General features: G+C 34.1%; 1 pseudogene; it reads left to right on the top strand.

The window, feature by feature from the left end:
- Nucleotides 1-1,009: 1,009 nt before the first annotated feature.
- Nucleotides 1,010-7,660, top strand: LOC128208702 (uncharacterized; annotated as a pseudogene).
- Nucleotides 7,661-9,088: the final 1,428 nt, after the last annotated feature.

The raw sequence follows: 9,088 nt of genomic DNA, 5'->3' as shown, positions 1-9,088 counted from the left end.
GTGCTAAATGAACAAATTTATAACGTATCACTTCATTAGATCATCTTTGACTATGCTATTCACAATGATGCTACAGAGGAGAAGAAATGGTGTTTATAGATATGATGCAGTCAGGGAATTTCATTGATTGCATCATCAAAGCATATGTTTAAAACAAACATCTGATGTTATATTTAATGAAAATAATACTTTAAAACATGATGATTGATTTTAAGTGGAGCAAAAAAATAAAATTAAAACTTGTGTTTTTTAAGGTTACGGACACTACATGTTTTTTGTATATTCAACAATGTTTACAGTGCACACTCTAGTTCATGTAGACGCTTTATGAAAAATATTATTAAAACATCATTACCGAAACGTTCATTACCACAACGTATAAAACGTTGCGGTAATGACAAGGGCGTTTCGGAAATGACAATTAAGTGTTTAACAACTTCTTTAAATATAAGATTATTAACTTTATTTATATATTAGACAAATAAATCAATTGAAATCATAAAACTTAACTTTTAAACTTTAAGGTTTTCATAACGTGATTTTGAACATTGCGGAAACTGAACTCCCATTAGTTTAACTTTCTTTGCAAAAAATACTACAACTTTGATAAGTTTGTAAACATTCTTAATAAATATGGTCTTAAAAATATAATGCATTGAATATGAGGTGTCAATGCATTTAAACATTATTACACAAAGCAATTAAATACTTACCATTTGTTAAATTGGTGCAATGTACACATACTAACAAAGAATTAAAACATGTTTGTAACGTTTCGGTAATGACGAAAATTAGAAGTATTGCGCTTTGTTCTTCCAGAAACACAGGAACGTATTGACAGTGTAAGAAATTTAATCACCAGTCTAGATAATCAAATCGCCCGCACCGAAAGGCTCATTAACCAAGTGCAAATAAGTGACTCGGTCACCGTAAGAGAGGAACTTGAATCCTTAAAAAGTACGGTCAAAGCAAAGAAAGAGCAACGTGATTTGTTTATGCGACAGATTGAATGGCTCTTACTTCTGGAGAACGATCAGCGCTGTGGCGTAAGAGGCAAAGGGAAAACGAGACCAAACACGAGGAGTACAAAAGGAAAGAAAGGGAAAGATACAAAAAAAAAAGCGCTCGGGCAACTAAAACCAATTAAAGATCTAACAGAAAGAGAAAAACGTCAAAAGCGTCGGAATTGGAAAACACACGCCAAGAACAAAAGAGATAAAGAAAACAGTATTAAAACTGCCTAAGCATCTATCTGCACGCCACCAAACTCACCCGAAGGGTTGCAACCAATTCCACAACAACAACAACAGCAACAATGTAATAAAGTTAGGGGGCGACGAAAGAAGAATTTGAATCGATCTAGAGCGTATAGAGCACAGTTCAGGTTGAAAGTAGAACTAAACAAAGAGCGACGCTTGAAAAATAAGTTTAAAACTAGATACTATAGGCTGATTAGGTCCCAGAAAGAGGATGACGTAGAAGAAACTGTTAAAAATATCATGTCATCTCAGAAAACAATGAAATCAACATTGACACTTTACTGTCTCCTTGTCAATAACTTGCGAACAAAATATGCTTCATCCAACCGCAAAACAAAACAAATAATGAAAAGTCTTGTATTTAGAGAGTCTATGCTGAGGAAATATAAAGTGAAAAGTTGTACGGGCAAAGCAACAGGGATTTCTATGAGAGAAATAAGAACAAGAGAGAGCAATTTCAGACTCAAGCAAATAGCTATAAGGAGAACTATTAAAAGTTTCTTTACAAGAGATGACAACTCCAGATTTAAGGCAGGTAAAAAGTCCACTAGAACAAAAAGAAAGAGAAAAATGCAAGTAAGATTACTCAATGACACTATTGCCAACCTTCACCAAAAATACCTTTTTGAAAATAAATCAAAAATTAGTTACAGCCTATTTGCACGCTTGAAACCGTTTTGGGTTATTCAAGCAAGCGAAAATGATCGACAAACGTATCTTTGTAAAGTCCATGAAAACCCTTTAATGAAATTAAACAAGCTCAACTTTGAAAAAGCTATTGAACACAGGGATCTGAGAAAACTTATAAAGGACATAACTCGTAATGATCGGCAAAAATCATGTATGTACCGAACCTGCGATAGATGCAAAGACAACAAAATCAAGACATGCACTGACAACGCCAACATTAACTCTGGAAAAAATAGTCATTTGGAAGGTCTGGAAGTCAAGACGAATCGAGAGAAAGGGTCCAAAAAATGATACAGGAATCTCAAAGACGAACATTACAGTTAGAGAACCAGAAACTGGAACGATTTCAACATTGGTTGACGAATTGCAAACAGACATTGAACGTTTAGCAAGGCATGAATTTAATATTGCACACCAGTATATCACACTAAAGAAATTGAAAGAAACATGCAAAGATGACGAGTTAATAATGCACGTAGATTTCTCAGAAAACTATCAATCAAAATTAACAGAAGAAATCCAAAGCATGCATTTTGGCGGGTCAAAACGGCAAATTTCTATACACACAGGAGTTGCATATGTCCACAACAAAACTATTTCGTTTGCCACGATTTCAGACACACTTAGTCATGCCCCTCCCGCAATATGGGCCCACCTTCAACCAATCATTTTGAATTTGAAAGACACATATCCAAGGCTTAAGAAATAACACATGATTTCGGACGGACCAACCACTCAGTATCGCTGTAAAACAAATTTTTATCTGTTTGCAACAAAACTCATTGACCTTGACTTCTCGGAAGGTGGTTCCTGGAATTTCATGGAGGCGGGGTACGGTAAAGGGGCCCCGGATGGTGTGGGGGCTCCACTGAAAAGAAACGCGGACGCGCTTGTCAACACACATGACCGTGACGTCATCTGCGCAGCTGACCTCGTCGATGGTAAACTGCAATACTTATAATAAATAAACGAACGACCTGCACTGTCATTAAGACGTCCATTAAGTTCTTTAATTTAAATGTTCACTTTTAATGACAATTTATTCTAATTCACATATAATTATATATCCATACCAATACAATTACTATTGTAGTAAACATTAACTAAAACGAATATTAAATATTATGAACAAAATGAATTGAAAAATAACTATGATTTAAAAACCTTATTGTTAATGGGTAAGAATTATTTAATGTATTACTTTAAATCTTCTTTTCAATTACTTGACGTTTCAGTTAAATATTGTGCTAAGATGAATAATAATCATATTATTCTTAAGTCTTAAGATATATGCATTGTATGCACAGTTGTTGCGTTTACTACAATGTATTTGTCTGTATTATAGGATTACAGCTGCAAAAAAGTACCATTCTTGCAGTCGAAGTGAAAGAAAACGATGTAATATTACAAGAGCAAACCATTCCGTTAGCTGTCAGCCCAGTTCCACAAACTATGAAGCTACACCACGTATTAAAACTATGATTTAATATTTGATGTTTTAAGTACTTAACGTACATTCATGCATATACACTTTTATGTATTTCTAGGTCTTTATAATATATTTGTAAAATATAAATGATAAAATATAACACAATCATATTATGATTTTATCGCATGTTAAAATTTGCCTACAAGTTAGTTTAAAATAACATATTATTATAAAAACACGAGCATGCATGTTTACAGATTACTTGCAAAGAGAAAGGAGTTGTATCATCCAGGGTCCTGAGCTGTTTCTGTTCAGAGAATTGTTCCTGTTACGATCCTGTCACTACAAGATTTGATGTCAATGTAATCACAAAAATATCTTTGTTAACTTTATACAGCGACTACTTATTTAAAAAACATGTATTGTTTAAAGATGCAAATGTTGGTCTGTCATGAAATTGTGCTAATAATACCTTGTTAGTAAAATTATCAAGCTAAATGTATATGGTACAGTTACTACCTTGCAGATGCATGAAAGTTCAATGACAGAGGGTACAACAGTGTCCATGCTTCCGGAGTCAGTGTCGAATAAGGTACCTTATCAATATGAAGTTCACCTACATATATTCTCGCGAGTCCGGTACTTAAAATAGCATACCCAGTACACTACATGTTTAATAAAAATTCAATATAATTTTTATTGAAAACCTATCACCACCAATTAATGCGCATTTGATAATGGCATACATTAAGGGTGTAGATATAAGATTTATATTATTTTCATTGAATAACTTAAATTTTCAATCATTTATAAACAGGATAGTGTGCTGGTCGTTCCTGTGTCTTTGGACGAATCTCTCATCGACCGTTTTTGTGTTGTGGATTATGACGGCCGTCCATATCCAGGGAAAATCGTCGATGTCGATGACAACAATATTGAAGTTTCCGCCATGCATTGTATTGGTGACAACATATTTTTTTGGCCTCTTACCCCAGATGTTATTTGGTATGAGGGAGTTAAAGTGGTCACCTTGCTCAATAATGAACCAAGCCTTGTAACCACAAGGCACCGTGCTATTGACAAGACTGTTTGGGAAGCAATAGTGAAAAGATGGAACTTTAATACATGTATATATATGTTAAATACGTACAATGTAGTTTTGAATACGAGTTTCCCGCTCACATAGAAGCGGTTATTTTTGGTTTTAAACAGTTCATGGCATTTAATCGTTTGTGTTCAGAGTTAATGTGTTTAAATCGTCAATGTCACAGACTTACATTAATGCCAAGAGAATGCTGCGTCTACCTACATTGATAAATCCAATTATATTAAGACATGAGTTTAATTGTATATACATATGTTGTGTGAAATCGTTATTGAAATGGGAAGTTGAGCATTGTTTATTGTTATTTTTTTGTTCTTTAATGTTCAAATTTTATGCAAAATAAAAACGTGAACACAAGTTTAAATCTTCCCATAATCTCATGTTTATTGCCACAAAGATTTCTAATTAAAAATTATGCCACTTACCTGTCATTACCGAAACAGTATGTCATTACCACAACGATGCTGTTTTTTGATAATTATATTGCAAACAATTCGATCGCTCACGTTACAATTAAGTATTCTTGTTAAACAAGGAAAATGACATTAGTAATGATAAACCTAATAGCACTAGCATAGATGATAGTTTAAAAAAACAAACAATTTGTTAACAATCTTGTTGCGGTAATGACTTCCGTAAAATAAGCATTGTCTGTTTATTAAATATAACGAACTATAAAATAAAACAAATGAATCTGGTCTAATTCATAGGCATAAAGACCATTTGTAAAGCCTGATTTGTATTAGATAAGTGTACATTTTAAAGATATTATCTTTGATTATATTGGCGTTGCGGTAATGACTTCAATCTTTGGGTCATATTGTTTCAAACACACTATGATGTAAATATGGCAGATTTATGCGCGGACATGTTAATAATCTGACAGTAGAATGTCCGTAGAGTGCACATAGAAGTTAAAAGAAGCTGGCCTAAACGCAAGATGAACTGTGTTAAGCTAGCCTGTACATGTAGATTGGCGAATTTTATAGAATTACCCATCCCTTGTTACAAAGCTATGCTACTCATATGGTTGGATATGGGACCTTGGTTATCTTGAATATGATCAAATGTAGGTGAGCTAAACGCAGGTGGGTTTTTCCATGATTACGTCAGCAATTATGAAACTTGATAATGCATACTGTACAGTATGTAGTTATCGTGGGGGTACGCCTGGGGGAAACTTATCGACACAAATCAACCTTATACATCCTTTTACCTCAAGTATTCGCAGAGTATTGTATATAATGTACTGTATGTTTATTATGTACAGAATGCAACATATTCTTATATATTTTTTTTATTTCAAATGTATTGATGTATTGGCCCGGAGTCAGACAGCTTTTAAACCCTTTGGAACCTTATGCTTTCTTAAAGCGGTCGACGACATATTTTTTGTTATTCGGACCTAGCCTTGTGGAGAGAGACCGGGACTCCGTTCATCAGTTCTTAAAGCAGTAAGAGTTATATTTTTATATTAATATATTTAATGGGATTAATTGTTTGTTTGATATTTTGATTGATTGATAAAATAATAATCTGTTAGTGTTAAAGATATTTATCGATGTCGCATACTGAACTTGAACTTTCGATTTCATTTTTCAAGTCGTACTTCGAAATATTAAAATCATTGCATGCTACAGTACAGGGGTCATCCGGCCCGTCCACAGTAAAATTGTCCAAGTCCACTTAATATGTCATATATCAGAGAAAACTAATAGAATATCAAAAGCACCATTTCGGACAAGAATTGTTAGAATTCCCCCCCCCCCCCACCCCATTCATTCTAAAATGTCGTCCAGGCTTTTTTTTAAATGATGGTTATCCTGGACTAACCATCTTAAAAAAAGGCCTGGACAGCATTTAAGAATGACTACCCCCCCCCCCCCAGTCATTCTAAAATGCCGTCCAGGCTTCTTTTTTTTAAATGATCCCCCCCCCGGCAACAATTTCAACTATTTGAACTTCGGTTCTAAAAGGAACGCATGTCTAAAGTTTTGCCCCTAAGTAACGAGGTGTTCCAATTGGTCTTCACATCATACAAATACATCAAGTTATTCAATGCTAACTTAAGTTATTGAGTGGAAACCACCTTATAACCAGGATTAATTTTTCAAAAAATCTGGCTTATGAAGGCATTGTGCTCACTGTCTCTAAACTTGTTTTAATTTTAATTTCGTGAATGAATGGCATATGTTTAACAATTTGTAATATTTTGAACATGACAATTAGCTTAAACATATATATAAAGACGAGCTAGCATTTTTATTGTTATTGTTAACATAAATTATATATAACTTTGTATTATAGTCAGTTACCGGCCTAGTGCGATTCAGCGAATTGAGACAGGGGTATTCCTCCCATTCCTCCAACCATACTGCCTTTATTTCAATTAAACTTTATGGGAAGGTTTACTTACAATATACCGAAGTTTTGCACTTGGGCGTATTATCAGCCCTTTTCAGTTAAATTATATTTCACAGAGCTATGACCCCTTGAATTTGTTATACTTATTGTTTTTGTCTGAAGCATACCAATAAGAGTCTTTGAGGATTTTACCTCAAACTTCATATTTCAATATATCTTTGTGAGGAGAAGTGTAGTATAATCAAACCATAGCTTTGTCTTTGGTATTTTATTGCATGTTGTATATATATGTTTGTAATTAATATGGGCATAACTCAAAAAGGCTTTAAGGTATTGACTTCAGACTTCAAACACATGTTGATCTTATTGAGGAACAGTGCAGTGCACAGGAATACTAACTCGGTATTTTGGTTACATTAATTGATTGCCCTTTGTTAAATGCTATACTTTTTCCGAATCATAAACAGGTACTTAGGAATTTTTCAGCTTTAATAGCTAACACTTAAAATGCTTCTGTACTTATTTCGGTGTGGGGTATGACAGTCTGTGCCTGCTATTTGTACATTTGCACTTTCTTTCCAAAACAATGCGTGTGATTTCAAAATCACAAATCCTCTCAACATTGAACAGAAGTCTTGATGCTTCTGTCCACCATCTATACTCAATTGCCTTATAAATGAATAACTGTTAGCTTTAAAAACAAAAACATACAAAAAAGTTGAAAATTATTTTTTCTAATTTGTGATTTTATTCTAGATAACAACTCTGTTCTGGCTCCAGATCAACCCAGAAAAAGAGTATAAACATGCTTAGTCTGGTAAACAGGCGGTCATTTTTATTCCCGACAAAATAAAAGCATTCGATAATACTGGTTTTATCTTAAATGTAAGCTTCTTGAGTGAAAGTCAGCTGTAAATTGGTGAAAATGTTCTACTTTCGTTTGTAAACATGCATGTGTTTGATGGGAGAATCGGTTTAATAACCCCATAAACAAAATGTTTACCAAATAACCGATATGTGTGAAGATTAAACATATTTATATGGCACTGCATTCCCCGATTTCTCAAAAAAGCCCTCATAATTGTGATATTAGATAAAATAACGAGTCAAACTTATGTTTTATGATGATGTCAGTTCTTTTGCTCTAGCTCAGAAGTGTCATTGGCTCCTTTTTATATACAGCTCCTAAAAGAGCTGGAGCCACTGTTTCCCACTCATGCTTTTAATCAAACTGAATCTGTTTTAAAGGAAATAAAGTACTGGTCTACAACGGTTAGAAGAATGGGTGTAGACCTTCAAACATACCGTGGGAGGATTGGCTCCTTCAATTCTGCTGGAATACATAATGCTAGTGTCAAAGGAAGCAGTGTTCTGGGTGACATTTTCCTGATGTCACTGATGACGGGCTCATTATCGTTCATAGGACTGCTTCTTTTCATGGCAGGAATAGAAATAAACCCAGGGCCTCTGACAGGTAACGGTTTCCTATCGTTTTATCATTATTTGTAAACAAATTACTTTCTAAATAGAACAGCATTATGTTGCATAAAAAACGCAAAATATAATAATCATGAAGCTGTTACTAAGCAGCCTCCAAAAGAGTGGGGGAGCAAGTTTTACACAGTTTAGTTTGCTCCCAAAACACATTTATTTTATTAATTAAAGTCTCATATGCGTGGGTCACTCAGTATGTAATGCATCTGAAAGGATATTTTAGTTGTAACGTTTTTGAAAAGTTGTTGTATTTTAATTTAAAAGCCACACTTCACTTGTATTATCAATTGAATAGATTTAATAAGACAATAATACCTAATAAACACATATATACACCCCATAGGTAAGAACGCTCGCAAGAGTCCTTTATCTTTATTTTATAAACACATATGATAACAAACTGAATTTATATTTATTGTTTACAAAACATAGGTTTAGCAAAGCTATACTCTAATATTTACATTTCGATGGTAATCACTACATTCTACACCCAAGTGTCCACTGTTTAATAACAACGCCTAATAACGCTTATTTTGGGCGCATTTTAAATCCTCTCAAACTCGTTTTCTGCCCTACGTTTGATCCGTCTCACCAGGCCATCCGGGTTGTTCTGTTTTACTTCCCCTCTGGGTCCTCCTTGTTGTATGGATGATAATAGAGCGGTATGTTTGTCAAACAAGTACTTTCTCTTCTCAGTCGAGTATTTCCATCGATGCCTCTTCACTGTTGTAGTCTTCGAGCAAATGC

This window comes from Mya arenaria, chromosome 11, assembly GCF_026914265.1.
Source record: "Mya arenaria isolate MELC-2E11 chromosome 11, ASM2691426v1".
NCBI classification, from domain to species: Eukaryota; Metazoa; Mollusca; class Bivalvia; order Myida; family Myidae; genus Mya; species Mya arenaria.
Note: the sequence above shows the minus strand (reverse complement) of the source record. Positions and strands in the feature narration are given on the sequence as shown.